Source organism: Topomyia yanbarensis, chromosome 2 (assembly GCF_030247195.1).
Source record: "Topomyia yanbarensis strain Yona2022 chromosome 2, ASM3024719v1, whole genome shotgun sequence".
Taxonomy (NCBI): Eukaryota; Metazoa; Arthropoda; class Insecta; order Diptera; family Culicidae; genus Topomyia; species Topomyia yanbarensis.
The window spans coordinates 457,229,832-457,244,240 of record NC_080671.1 but is presented as its reverse complement, the minus strand read 5'-3'; the positions used below and the strand labels follow the sequence as shown (position 1 = coordinate 457,244,240).

Below are 14,409 nucleotides of genomic sequence, written 5' to 3'. Positions count from 1 at the left end.
AATGCAGCAAACATATAAAGATCGGCCTGACAGTGAAACGCGTACGACAACTTGCTCCAAATGTTCACATCCAGGTAACTTTATTACAGTTTCAGTTAACTTTATCTTTATCGCTATAAGAACACCACCTCCGCGGCATAGATGACTGGTAGAAGAGTTGCGTTCGTCGATAGCTCAGCATTTAATATATCAACACGTAGCCGGGTTTCGGCGAGAACGATAATATCGTAGTCGCAGTGAGGGCAAGCAAGAATGTATGCGTTTTAGTTCTCATTCCACGAGTGTTCTGGTAGTAGACGGACAAGAAATCATTTGCTGTATACGACGGTGTGCTATGAACCAAAAGGTTTTCAGGGAGCGGATTTGGGAGAAAAAAAAACGGGAAACGAGAAAAGATAGGTGTATCACATCAAAGAACAAATTAAGCAGTTTGTTTGGACGAGCAATCTGAATCATTAAAATGATGAGGTTCTCTATTTAAGTTTGCGAAAACTGGTCATACTTTACTTTTGAAGGTTTACCTGAACTTGTTATCTGAAATTTGTGAGAACGCCATTTTAGAGGGAATTTTCACTCCTTTCCAATGGGTTTAAAATGCGAAGTAATTTTGGAGTTAGAGGTGTTTAAAGACCTTCAGGTCATTCACAGAAAAATAATTCTGTGACGGTTGAGATTTGATGGCATGTGTGCAATGATTTTTCCCCGAAAATAATGAACCAAACACTCCGTATATCTTACAATCCTTTGAAACTGTTTTAGCGGACTTCATTTCAGGTTTGGCGTTTCATCGCAAAACATGATTTTTTTTATTATCGTCCGCTCTAATACATTATTTGATTTGTTAGGGCATGGCCGACTGGTTATGTCTAGTCTAAAGAAAGTGTGCAAGATTGGCAGATAGAGAACAATAGATGGAGCGTCTAGAGTCTAGATAAATCTCCTCTTGTCCTTGGGATAGACGCAGATTCGTTAGAGAGGGTCGTCTCTCGCCTTCAAATAGATTATTTGGAAGAATTTTGCAATTCACATCCAGTATAAGCGACTAAAATAAGAGTTATCAATCAGATTAACATCTAGATTAGTTGAAAGGAATAATTCTCATTGGTGAAAACTACTGATTGATTGATCCATTTCGCACATGAGGGACGTAAAATTAAATCAGTACCTAGACCAATGTAGATATGATAACGATATTGAAATTAAAAATTTTCCGCAGGATTAGATTAACTAGAGGACACGACAAACACGTAAGCCTACTGCTCTATCTTTTCTAAAAACTATCCTCTATGTAATGTTCCTTAAACTGGTCAATGGCCAGACCTTACTCGTCATAGCATTCAGCGATCTTTACGGTTTAGAAGAAATAAACGGTTAGGCTTAGTAAGCTTGATGGGGAGAGGGCTGATAATTGGCAATGAAATAACAGCTTAAGTGACTGACGTAAAGCCTCGGAAAGCAATTCTCCAGGATTCTAAATTTATTAAAAAAATATACATCAACAGAAATGTTCAAGTCCCAATGATATTAGCCATAACACTAATCTTATTTCTAACAATCAAGTCGTACACAAACGCAATATTCATACAATAATTAACAAAGAACGGTTAATGCGTCGAGAAACGTTGAAATGAAGCGACCGGGTAGAAAATTCTTTGTAGACCAGTGATGGTTCCATGCATACTATAATTAATGCGTTGAAATGATAATCGGAACATAATGTTGTTGTGTAACGCTCGTGGTGCGACGTTTATGTTGATTTGTTCCAAAATAGCTGGGGCATCTATACGATCTGGCAGAGTGTTAGCAATGATCAAAGCTCTTGATGTATTTCATTGACCATACAGACTCCAGTTGAATCAGCTGACACCGGTTTTCATAGCTAGGTTATCGGACAGGATCTCTCCAAGGCAATCTACGGAAACGTAAAAAAGTGATGTTGTACGGTTTAAATTCTCTCAACGCCGGTTATGGACTCCACACTCCAGAGCAAAATTCTGGGATTGATCGTGATAAAGAACAGTAGGGTGATTCGAGTCAATAGATGTCCGTAAAAATTTTGGCCATCCTGAAGATTCATCCCAGTGCTGGATAGGCTATACAAACTTCATAAGAGACGTGTTGTTTAGACTTAGATTGAGCATCCACAATCCCAGATCCTTCATGTGACTGACGCGCTCAATTTATGTTTCTAGTAAACGATAGTTAAAATAAATCGAATACTTCTGCGTGATGTATAATTATAATGTGAAAATGATATCACTGAACACTTCTTCGGGTTTACACACATGTGGTTCGTGATACACCAATCACCAAAGGCTTGAATCTGATGTTGGAAAAATCTGCAATCTTCATTGGAACGAATCAGATGAAAAATCTTGAGATCATCCGCGAAGGACAATCGCGGCATCTTCAAAACTAAATGTACATCATTGAAGTATGCCAGCAACATCAATGGTCCCAATTGGCTTCCTTGACGTATTCCTGTTAATTCCTGTCGGATGTTAAACACAGCAGGTTAGACGCTGTTGAGCGTTCATAAGTGAAGACGTGCTGATCGTCACTTAGGTACTGCTTACGGCGAGCCTGAAGAGTTTCCACAATCACCAGCTCGAACAACTTCGAGACAGCACTATTCCACGGTTATTATCGACGCCTCGCTTATCACCCCTTTTATGACCTGGGAACATATTCGTGAAGTTCCTGCAAGATGGAAACATGCCTCTAGCAATTGATACTCCAAAGATGTGAGGAACCGGATAACGGAAGGGAACCCGTCTGGTCCCAGATTGAAAGATGAGTTAAACCAAGAGGAAGCTCTGGTAATTATCGTTGCATCGACATCGATAGCACTCAAAATTTGGCCTAAAAGTGGAGCTAAGCTAGCAACGAGCTCGGTTTGCTCAATAGTGCGTGCCTCAATACATTCGCACGTTTTTTCCCAAAAAAAGTGCACATATGTCTTGTGATGTTGTAGCTGTGTTCCCAATGAGAGTCATAGAAGACGGCAGTCCGGATTTCTTGCGCTGCTCATTGAACATATTTCCAGAAAAATTTAGAATGCGACTTAAGATAATGCTGAATATTTTGCTGATATCGAAAGTGATATTGTGCGATACTTGGTAAACCTCAGCAATGGATCTATCTTGACCGACTTCAGTCGTCGCAGCGTACTCGTTTTCAATGGTGTGATGCGATGTTTGTCGATGGTGAATTTTCTTCGGAACGTGCTTGTCGAACGTTGAAAAAGTTTGAACTGCGGTTACGACATCTCCGGGATCCAGAATATTTTCCCAATCGATGGTGGGGTAAGGATCTGCGAAACGACTACCAGAAACGACTGCGCAGTCAACATAGATTACACCTAGTGCCTTGACACCAACGACCGGCTCCACCAGTAAAGAAGGGAATGTCGAAAAAGACGGATACACAATAGCGATCCGTAAGAACAAGAAGAACTTCAAGTTACAGTGTGCTATGCTAAGAATATTTCGCGAAGAAAAAATATCTTAACAAGATTTTCAACAGAATTTAAGATCGTTTTCTTATTTTAGCAATCGTTTATGTCCCAAGCCAAAATGTTACATAAACCTATATTTGGGATTACATTGTTTACCAAATATCTTTGCCGAAGACAGTGTTTCAGGTGAAATTTTAGGATTTCGACATCTATCATCGCATTATGTTCTATCTACAAAGGATTGGAGCTCCGGAAGAATACATTTCGAACAGTGTCATTAACTGACTGTTAAGAAAGGAAGATGTAGAATAGCTGTGATGCTTGCCACCGTCACTGGATTAGGCGAAACATTTCACACGTACCGAATGAGTGAAAATCCACAATGGACAAAAAAAATCATGCTTGGGAGGAGCAAATCATACTCACAACAACAACGCCGACCACGTCCAATGCTGTTCTACCGGAGAAAGGAAGGAGTACTAGTTCCACACTCGCTGTTGATAGAAACCGAGATTACCTCTGCATCGCCCCTAGCATAATGGGAAATGAAGGTATGTTATGGTAGACAGTATGATCTTAACAATATGATCTTTGCAATATGTACGAAAGGCGCTCGTAATCAATTTCCGAGAATTTTAAACGAGCAACTTAAACTTCGGATAGTCGGTTATCGGGAGTTTTGCTCCTTATATACACTGCAATGATCATCTGATGTCTTGAAACATACTTAATCGATTTTTTTTTTCAATTTTTATTTCAGAACGAAAAGAATGAAATAGTCTCCAAAAAATAATCAAGGGTAGTAAGCAAACCGAAGCTACACAGAAAAAATCGAGATTTTATGCGATTACGTTTTAAAAATTTGCTCCAAGCAACTTCCTTGAAAGACAATATGTGAATATGGTACCAATTTCGATAAAAACAGATCCTCTCAAATGATGACATTGCAGGCAAACCAACCAGTGTCTGGGGTTTTCGTATAACAATGTATTTTAGTTGTGTTTTGGATTAATAACATCAACCTGTTTTTAGATACAGTAAAGACCCGTTTTTATCAGCCCTTTGGCGAATTTTAAGCTGCAGATAAAACAGAGAAATTGATAAAATCGGGACATATATTTTTTTTGTCTTTTTAATAAACCGAAGCTCTTAAAATATTCTTCTTTGTTCCTTAGATATAGCCTTGCAACCTTTTCTGATTATTTACTTTAAGTTCCCCTTGAGGGGGTCTGGCAGCGCAAAATTTTAAAAAAATAATATTTTTATTTTTGCATTTTTCGGATCGCTAAGATAAGAAAAATATACAGAAGAAAGGATTTACTCGAATTCAACTTGGTTCGTCTGCTAGAGCCCATCAAACTACCAAGTATCAATTTTTGTATGAAGCTGATAAAATTGGGGTGTTGTTGTTTATTTATGACACTTTATACCGAAGAGCGGTGCATTCGTGTCGAAGGTCAGTTTTTGCTTTTAATTTAATGTTCTACAATTCAGTTCACAAATAATGTTAATTTCTATACTTCACAATTGTTTGTATAAATTCGCTTCCTTAAGGAAGTTTAGCAATTTCTTCTCGCTGTCTGCGTCGTTGCCTAAAGCAGCTCCCAGACTTGTCGAATTTATGTCATGCATCCTTCTAGCATCGTCGTATTTTCTCCACCGGAGAATCACGTGACGGACGTCGACTATCACTCCACAGCAGTCGCATATAGGAGGAGGCGTTTGTTGAGCAAAAAATCGTGTGTTAATCGTGTATGGCCGAGCTTCTGCCCCATTATCGCGATCTTTCCAACGGTACGGATCAAATTTGACTTCCCTGAGTTTTGGGTCTCGGGAAGCAAACCATTGTTCATCCCAATGTTGTCGTATGGATGATCGCACAGGTCTTAAGGCATCCTCCGCTGTGGTCGGTATGTCGACAACTGCTTTACTCCTCGCCCCGTTGGCCAGTCGATTGCCTTGAATGCCGGCCTGACCAGGGAACCAGCAACACCGGACAGATTTACCGCGTGATATACTTTCTATCTCTTGTATTCAAGGGTGCTTAGATTTACCAGTCTCTATGGCCAACAGGCAACTCGCTGAATCCGCGAGGATTACCAAATCGTTGATGTTTGGGACCGTGCCATACGGATAGCAAAAGCTTCTGCCGAAAAAAACACTGCAGTGTTGTGGAAGGCTGCGCATCCGTCCCATTCCTTCTCTATAAAGGCCCACTGTGTTCTCGCATTTGGATCCATCAGTGTATAACACGGATGATTGGTGGAATTGACTGGATAGAATTTTCTGGATAATGGTCCGAATTTTCTCAGGAGGATCGCCGGCGGGTACTGCTTCCTTCACATCCCAGACAATTGACGGTTTTGGTTCATGCCAAACACGATTACTTCGCGTAGGTAGTTGTTCTACAGTTGGTAGGGTGTTACCCGTCAGTTCCTGGATACGAGTAGATGCTCGAATAACAAGGGGGAGGCTCGAATTGTTTCCGTTTTTTCTAATAGGCGTATAGCCACTCGCGCAATGGATTGCACCGCCAGTAGCTCAAAAAACTGATAAAATGGGTAGATAAAATCGAGGCTGATAAAATCGGGTCTCCACTGTATTAACAACCGGAAACAAAATCCATTAGTAACATTTGCAATGCCCAAGCATTTATCAGCTTTCCGGTGGTTTATTTCAGATTTTAAATTCGGCATTACAATTAATCGCCTCGGCATTGGACTAAATCTACTTCTAATATGATAAAAAAATAAATTTGGTGGTGGAATTACTATAAATAAGGAAATGTGTGAATTACTCTCGGCAACCGACTACCTACAGACTACATTTCCTTAAAAACGCAGTAAAGGCTCCATTTTGTCAGCTTTTTTGCTTTTGTCAGCCTACTGAATTGAACTAAATTTGATGTTAAAGAAAATATTTAAAGGCATCGATGTATAAAAACAAGTATTATAGTTTATTCCTTGGATTCCGAGACGCGCTTGTGGTTTGAACAGTTCATCCAATGTCTATGACAGATTTAAAAGAATGAAAGTAATAAACAATTTATCAATATTTGTGATAATAATGAAATAGATCAAATATTAAAACAAAACGCAAAAAAAATCTAAAAAACTCACAAAAAACAGATATACCATTTACATAGGCGTTTTAAGCTGTACATCTCTTCCAAATTATATCTCAATGCAAGTTACATCGTAACTGACGAACCCAGCCAAATTCAGGTGGATTCTTTCATGTATTGTCAGTGTAGACAGCTATTTTGAGCATTATTGCTGTACCCGAAAATCGTTTAGCTCCCACAAACCACTTCCCATAACCCAGTGAATATTTTTGTCTGATCGCTATCATTCTCCGGCATGACAAAATTGCATGTGGAATATTTATACGAACTTCATAACCACCACAACTTTTCGAACCCACTGCATACCATCCTCTTTCCGTGAGTTGCGGGACTGCGAACGTAAAACGTCAAACACGCATCGAGGTGGGAGCTTTACCAACACATCGAAGCAGGCCGCGATGTAAACACGCACCCACCCAGCGATCATCTCGCTGAAATAAACAAACGGAAAGTCAACAGCAAAAATACAACCCAGTATAGAGAGGGAGAGAGCATAATAAACCAGAAAAAAAGAGAGGAAACACGTATGATTCCAACATCGATTACATCCAGCAGCAGCAGCAGCAGCAGCAGTGGTGGTCGTCGTCAAGGGAAATAACTATCGCGACTGCAGCAGAATGGAATGTACAGGAATTCCATTCCACTGCTCACCACACCAGACTAACATTCCTGTGTAGAGTCCTGCCCAGCCGGTGGACAGGCAGTGGATGCTGTCCACCCACTAGAATATTAGTCTGGTTTATGTTTTAATTAAATTCGACAATATTCCGGACAAGCTAGGCCGTGTCCCGACAGAATTCCAATCAGCAGGTGGGCTGGGCAGCATTCCGATGTACTTGCATGTATGTTAGCAGCTAGTTGGTGTACTTACATTTCATAGAACTCCACGTGAAATCGCTGTCTCTCTCTCTAATCCATATGGATAGACGGTGGGACACTCCGAGATCGATAATCGCTGCAAAAAACGGTTGCAATCCTCAACGAGAACACACGAACTTCGCACTCTTTTTCGCGAACACACGACAAACTTCTCCCGGCTCTCCTCAGCAGGCAACCAGATCAATAATTCTTTTACTAACCACGGGACTTCCGACTGCTTAGGGGCACACACAAAAAAAGGACACAACACTGAAAAAAGTTACAATTCACTTTCCTAGCAACGAGTACACTGCAATCACAGAATCTTCACTTCTTCACCCGTCAGACGTTTCCCCCAGACGGACAATAAATCAAATGAATACCGATTGTATGAATAAATACATCACTAAAACTTAACAAACGCGAACCGTCCGGAACGACCGATAATTCTTCCACTCAAAAGCCTGCCAGGCTGGGCAACACCACCGCACACAGAATAACACAAGATTTCCCTATTTTTTGCGCTGCCACCGCTCCTGCTGTCATCGACCACGGAGAAAACTGTGTTCACATATCGCTATAGCGACTCACGTTGTTTTCTCTTGCAGCCAGCACTCTCTGTTGAGTTCACTCTTCGTTGACCGTCGCTCACTCAGCTAGCCGACTATCGTACACAACAAAAATCACGCAATTTTGCTTTATTTGGTAGGGAAAAGCGTCAACCTGTGACGAAATTTGTCCCACTGATTTTCTGTAGTTTACCACGAAAATTTCCACCTTCACCTTGAAGATTTGTACGGGAAGTAACTCTTCTTTGTTTTTTTTACGCCGAATTGATATTAGAACAGACTTGAGAGGTTGAATTAAACACCCTATCACGCGTAAAGTTCTTCGTCAAAACACCAAACACCGCTGCTAAAACAACATAACTGCGTACGGTAAAAACGAGAGCGCGGGTATCCCTACGTCAAATTAACCGAGCCGTGACAATCGGCATTTGTAATCATCAGCCAGCTCACGACTACCATCCAATTAAATGGTGAGTAACACCACACAATCGCGAAATGAGAGCGATCGCTCTCACCTTCTCACCGATTTGTATCGCTCCACACCCGAAACGCACGTGAGTAGGTATACGAGTATGACAAAAACTCACACACCGCTGAAGGAGAGACGACAGACAGTCACCCTCAACGTATAGAAAAGCACAGAACCCGCTCGCTCACTGATTCGAACCACCACCCGTCCCGAGTCGCGACGTCACCGTTCGAAAAGCACGCAAAACACAACCACTGTGTGCAACTGGAAAACAAGCACTACTGCTGAAGAAGTGTGGTCGATCGCGCGAGGCGGTGGAATCTCTCTTCGCGAGCTGTCCGCCAGCGTGAGCGTGAGAGGATATTTTGACGTTTTGTTGTCCAACATTCCGGCACTATCCGTCGTTTTTTTTTGCGTGCTTGGTGTGGTAAACCGGTGCGGTATGTGATTGCGTGGTGTGACCGTTTTTATGTTACATGGAGAGAGCGCTAGCGGGAGCTTTCGGAGAGCGAGACACATACACAGCTGATTTGGGGAAATGTGCCACATGGGTTGCTTGATCGGTGTGGAAGCATTAGAAACGTTGAGGAGGATGGTACGTGAAAAGGTGGGTAGCGTAGTGAATGTTATCATTCAAGAGCAGTTCGGGTTACTAAATTCAAAGATTTCAATAGTTTAGCTTTTTTGTAATTCTCAAATGCAACTTTCTTGAATGATAAACTGGACATATACGAATTAAATCAGTGATTTTCAACTTTTTCTAATCTTGCTGCATCCATAAAGGTTTCCGAATCTTGTCTCACCACCAAAATAAGAATGGTAGGAAATTAAATTGATTAGGTTTAATTTATTTACTAGGGTAACCAGCTGATTTTTAACTTCTAGAGGAATATACTTTACGTTTATGTCGACCTGCATCTAGTTAGACAAGGTTCGGTTCTAAATCTACTCGTCTCACAGGGAAACAATTATCATTGCTGTTTTATTGATATTTACGTGAAAAAGAGATTTCTTAACAGCATGAACCTATCTTCAATCTTTCCACAAAAACGAGGCCACTTATTCTAATATAAACTGTTGCAAGCATGTACATTAGGGTGACAATAATTTATATGAATAAAAATCTCGCAATCTACACTCTCAGCATCGTTCCAAATCGTGAAAAAATGACACGGTCCAAATTTGAGCAAAGTCTGTTAACTCTAACCCCTCCCCCAAGAAGCTTAAAGCTTGCATGGGATTTTTGGCCAAAATATATGGGGAAATATACGCAATTCACAAAAATGTCGCTAGAGGTCGCTGTGAACGTCCTAACAGGGACCTAGGATGGAGTTAAGCGTTTGAAGATATGCCGAATACGTTTGGCGAAGACTGCAAGGCAACTCAACCAACCGTTAAAGAGTTGCTAACGTTTAAAGTTGGATACTGCTGTTTAACTTTTGCAAAGAGTGTACTCACGCTTATCTCATGTTGGTGAATCACTTGTGAGTTAGGAAAACCTTATATGAAGATTTTTTTATTAGATCCAATCTGCAAATGAGAGCCCTCTTTTTTCGCTTTCTCTTTCGATCATTACTGCAATACCTTAAAACTTTTTAAATATTTCTTGAGCGTTTTTTCAAAACGTCATATCTGCAATGAGTTACTCTCTTTGTGTACTTTCTCATCTGTTAATAATTCGGTCACGTTAACATTTATCCCTCAACTCTTTGCATAATATGCCAGTTAAAAACACCGTCTTTCGATCTGTACTGTAAAATAAGTGAAAAGTGTTATAGTGACGCCGTAAAAATCGAAAGAGAAAGTAAACAAAGAGAGTAACTCATTGCAGATATGACGTTTTGAAAAAACGCTCAAGATTTATCAGTATGTTTCGAAAGGCCTAGGATTGTACTAGCTTATTATGCAGCAGTTAAAGAGAAATCAGAAAGGTGACCGAGTAATTAGCGGAAGAGCAAGTAAACAAAGAGAAGCTCTCTTTTGTAGATTGGATCTATTGAAAAAAAGTCTTCATATAACTGTAAAACAACGAAAGATGCAATATTATGTTATTCCACTAAGTTGTAGAGGAATGAAAAAACTTTGACAAAATGCATGAAACGTCGAGATCTTATGTCAAAGTAAAGCATTAAGTATTGAACAAAATTTGTCTACATAAAAAAATAGAAGATTAGGAAAAAATTGGAGACTTATTTTTAAATAAAAGTTTTTGTTGAGACTGTCAAAGTTTTTTGGCCATCGATTTTTTCTAACGAACTGGATTACAAACCCCTGGTAATTAACTTTACCAGGGGTTTGGACTACCTACCAAACTGTTGTGTTGTGAAATTATTTGGTAGAACTGATACCAGGTAAGACCTCATTCTTCGGCTTTCAAATTACCCCAGTAACCTTTGCATAGTACCAAAATATCAGCCCCATACGTATACCCATGTGGTACGTCTCGAGGCAACCAACGAGCACCGACGGTAACACCATACACCACATCCCTGTGGCGATAGCGAGCCTGTTTGCATGGTAACAGGGGTGCTGAATACAATAGGAGCATAGCGTGAATGGAATTACGGCCTACACCCCACCCTGGCAATGTCCTAGCGGAATGTAATGCTTAAACCCCGTAGTCCGTGTAATGTGTCAGAATATTTTCTGATCAGCCAATTCACAAGTTCTAAGCGATACCAGATATGACGCAAAAGCCACTAATCGGCAGAAGACCCCGACTATCACCAAAATATCAGCACCGTCATTGTACAACCAACGCCAATCATCGTTAGTCACAGCACATTAGGTACGTCTCTTCTGTAAGAGGAAATCAACGAGCACTGACAAGTGGAACTATACACCACGTCTCTGCGGCGAGAGCGCGCGACATGAGGGCAAAAAGCAAACATCTATCGATGTACCTTTTTCAGGCGGTGTAATAAGAATCCCAAACCTTCGATAATGCTTGGATTTGATCTGCTCACCAGTCCAATTCGTTAGAACTATTTGATTGTCAAATTGTCAAAGTCTCAAGAAAAAAATTAATTAAAAACCTGTTTTAATCCACCTGGTGGTGCAATTGTGCCTTTCTCATTTCTACAAACTTTGACTACATGGCTGGTTATTTTTAATAAAATTATGAAACTGTCTAGTAAGTTCTTAGTACACCTTGCACCTATCTACAATGGCACGCCAGCCACGAACTTGATAAGCTACGTGTCAACGCTGAAACAGTTGAAACAAAAAGATGGGTGGGTAATGTCTAGGACATAACCGGAGTGTCGTGACTACTCGTTTGACTTGTAATTCAAATCGAATGATACTCAATGAAATATGTGGGAATGTTTCGAGTTATTCTTTATAATAATTATGGTGGTTCTGAAAAGAACCTTTGTTGTAGGCGTCTGCGTTGATAGGGGATACGCTAGATTCTAAGCTCGTTGAGACATTCATTCAAATTTCATATTTTCTTGCTTTAAAATATCAATGTTAAAATCTCTCGAAATAACCATCGGAATCTTTTTCCTAGCGTACAGATATGGACACGCTTAGCGAAAAACTAGGGGCGGGTAATGTCCGGGACATAACCGCGATGATCATGTTCTTAATATTCTGCTTGTATCTCTTTCAAATGGCAAAATTTTACGCATTAAGTTCGATTCACCGGGCTCAGCGAAATTTTCCTGGGGATCCCGTTCGTTAGTATATTCAGTAAAACAATTTTATTACCGAGTTCTCCGTATTGAATACAGGTCAATAATTTCATAAAATGATTTCAACAAGAAAACAATGTACATGTATGACAGGTGGGAGTGTTCTGAAGTGTTTTAGTGGAGGTAACAATATAAAATCATGTATTGGACATTTTACAATGATTCTCCTTAACCCTGCAAAACCACGGGGTTGGCAGCAGAAGGTTAAGTTGTTTGGAAGAGATGACAGTTAATATATAATAACTAAAAATAAAAAATTGTTCTATAACTTTCAAAGTTATTGCCGCGTTGACCTGAAAATTTGTCATTTCCTATATCAATGAAATCATTGAAATTATGTCAATTTATGCTTTGTAAGATTTGAAATAACTTCGAAGTGTGATCACGACACCCCTGTTATGTCCTATACATTACCAACCCATCTTTTTCCATTTTGCATTCGTCCTAATATGAACGGTTTATAGATAACTATGTTGATACAAGACGAGAATCTTTTGGTCGTCAAATGGTGGGATAACAAAATTCTCACAAGTTTCCTATCTCATGCCTCCACGCGAGTCTAAGTCTATTGATGACATTTGGTCCTTAGACCGGCGACGACTGGGTGCTATCAGCCTTCTGCCGATAGTAGCAGAATGAGAGGGTGCGAACAGATCTAGTCGAGAAAACATTGCCGTAAAAATTAATAGTTGATCGGAAATTAGCCCCAATACGACTAATCTGACTAGTATCGATGATCACGGGTCAATACGTATTGAAAATTCGCCGCGTCTGTTTTTATGAACCTAATTTCAAGCTCCGTTATTGCTAACAAGCCCGTGCATCAGGTTAACAATCCTTTATATTTCCCTTCAGTGTTCGTTATTATCGCTCGTATACTTGTATTCCACAAACAATCCGATATGGAAAATAAGAAATACTTTCCTTGATTTATAACATCTCGCGCTATTTTTGCCTGTATAATGTGTTATCAATCGGTGGTTTTCAAGCCAATAAATATATCGTGGAGAAGAAGTAACAATTTCCGTCTAAATACTGTTTCAATAAATAGTGATCCGGCCCATTACGCAGATAAGTTTAGCTTACCTAGGCAATACTCCCACGGTCGGTTTCAAATTGCTTTTGTCTAGGGAACATAGAATACTCTCGGTAGCCGGCTGCCCAGAGTTTAAAAAGAACCAAAAACTAAACAAGATCTTTTCTTTTTCGAGTCATCGTGCACTCGAAGACTAACTAAACAACTACCTAATAAAATATGCTTTATAGGTCGCATCGCTTGCTTGGAGCGAATCCTAGACCTGATACCCTTCCAAACTACCAACTCCGCGACACCTATGGAAGAGTCTGATGAATCGTCGTCCTTCCGTTAAGTAGGTGGAGCATCAACACTTCCTGTCTACCTTATCCTTTATCCTTCCCCGTGAACGATGAAGATGGGGGCGGCCGGCAATGATGGCTATCATGCTGTTGAGGTTTTAATGTGGGTAGGATTGGTATGAATTCCTACTTACCATTTCCTAAGCAACTCTTATTAGATAATCAGCAGTCAAACATGATGAAGTCAGTGTGCAATCCGCCAAAATCATCGTCACAACGCAACGCAACGCAACGCAACGCAACTATGTTGATACAAGACGAGAATCTTTTGAAACGATTCAAACCTTGCCGACGATTGTTTTTACTGCGTACACACATATGATCATTCCCCTTTCGCAGCGCACACCAAATGAGCACGCTTTGCATCAAGGCGTTCCTATTTATTAACTTTTCGATGCAGATGAAAGACCCTCCTTTTGTGCGATAAATGAAAATATTTTCGTCATTCGTTTTGATGTAGCTTTCGCTTAGTTGCCACATTCACTGATTTTCTTGGAAGGATTTTCAAAAACCTTCGGGTTTGTAGATTAGAAAAACATTTTCTTATGATTCACTGGTAAAGTACAGAATTAACAAGCGCAAACTTAATACTAGTTAATAAAAGAAACCTTCTAATTAAATTCTTTTTCCATTTTGCATTCGAAGGATTTGCCAAAACCTGTTATTAAGGTTCAAAATGTACGTAACGCTTTCGCTAATATGCCCTACTATCGCTTTCTCGCCTTGCATGAGCCTTTCCTTTCCGTCCGGCTTCCAATGGTATAACCAAAACGAATATGCTGGCTTTCCCCCACCAACTACTCTCGTCAAGCAACTCAATACGAATAATCATAGGAACAAACATGTAGTGAACCTATATT

General features: G+C 40.1%; 1 protein-coding gene across 8 annotated transcripts in view; it reads right to left on the bottom strand.

The window, feature by feature from the left end:
* Window positions 1-8,694, bottom strand: part of LOC131685888 (uncharacterized protein CG43867) — a 1,093,825-nt gene extending 1,085,131 nt beyond the window's left edge. For 4 of the 8 annotated variants that reach the window (XM_058969898.1, XM_058969897.1, XM_058969901.1 and 1 more), the window contains exon 1: window positions 7,453-8,693. The gene's annotated coding sequence lies outside the window, so the exon portion shown is untranslated. Of the gene's footprint in view, window positions 1-7,452 lie in introns of all 8 variants that reach the window. The other 4 variants (XM_058969895.1, XM_058969900.1, XM_058969902.1 and 1 more) reach the window with 2 other exon arrangements.
* Window positions 8,695-14,409: the final 5,715 nt, after the last annotated feature.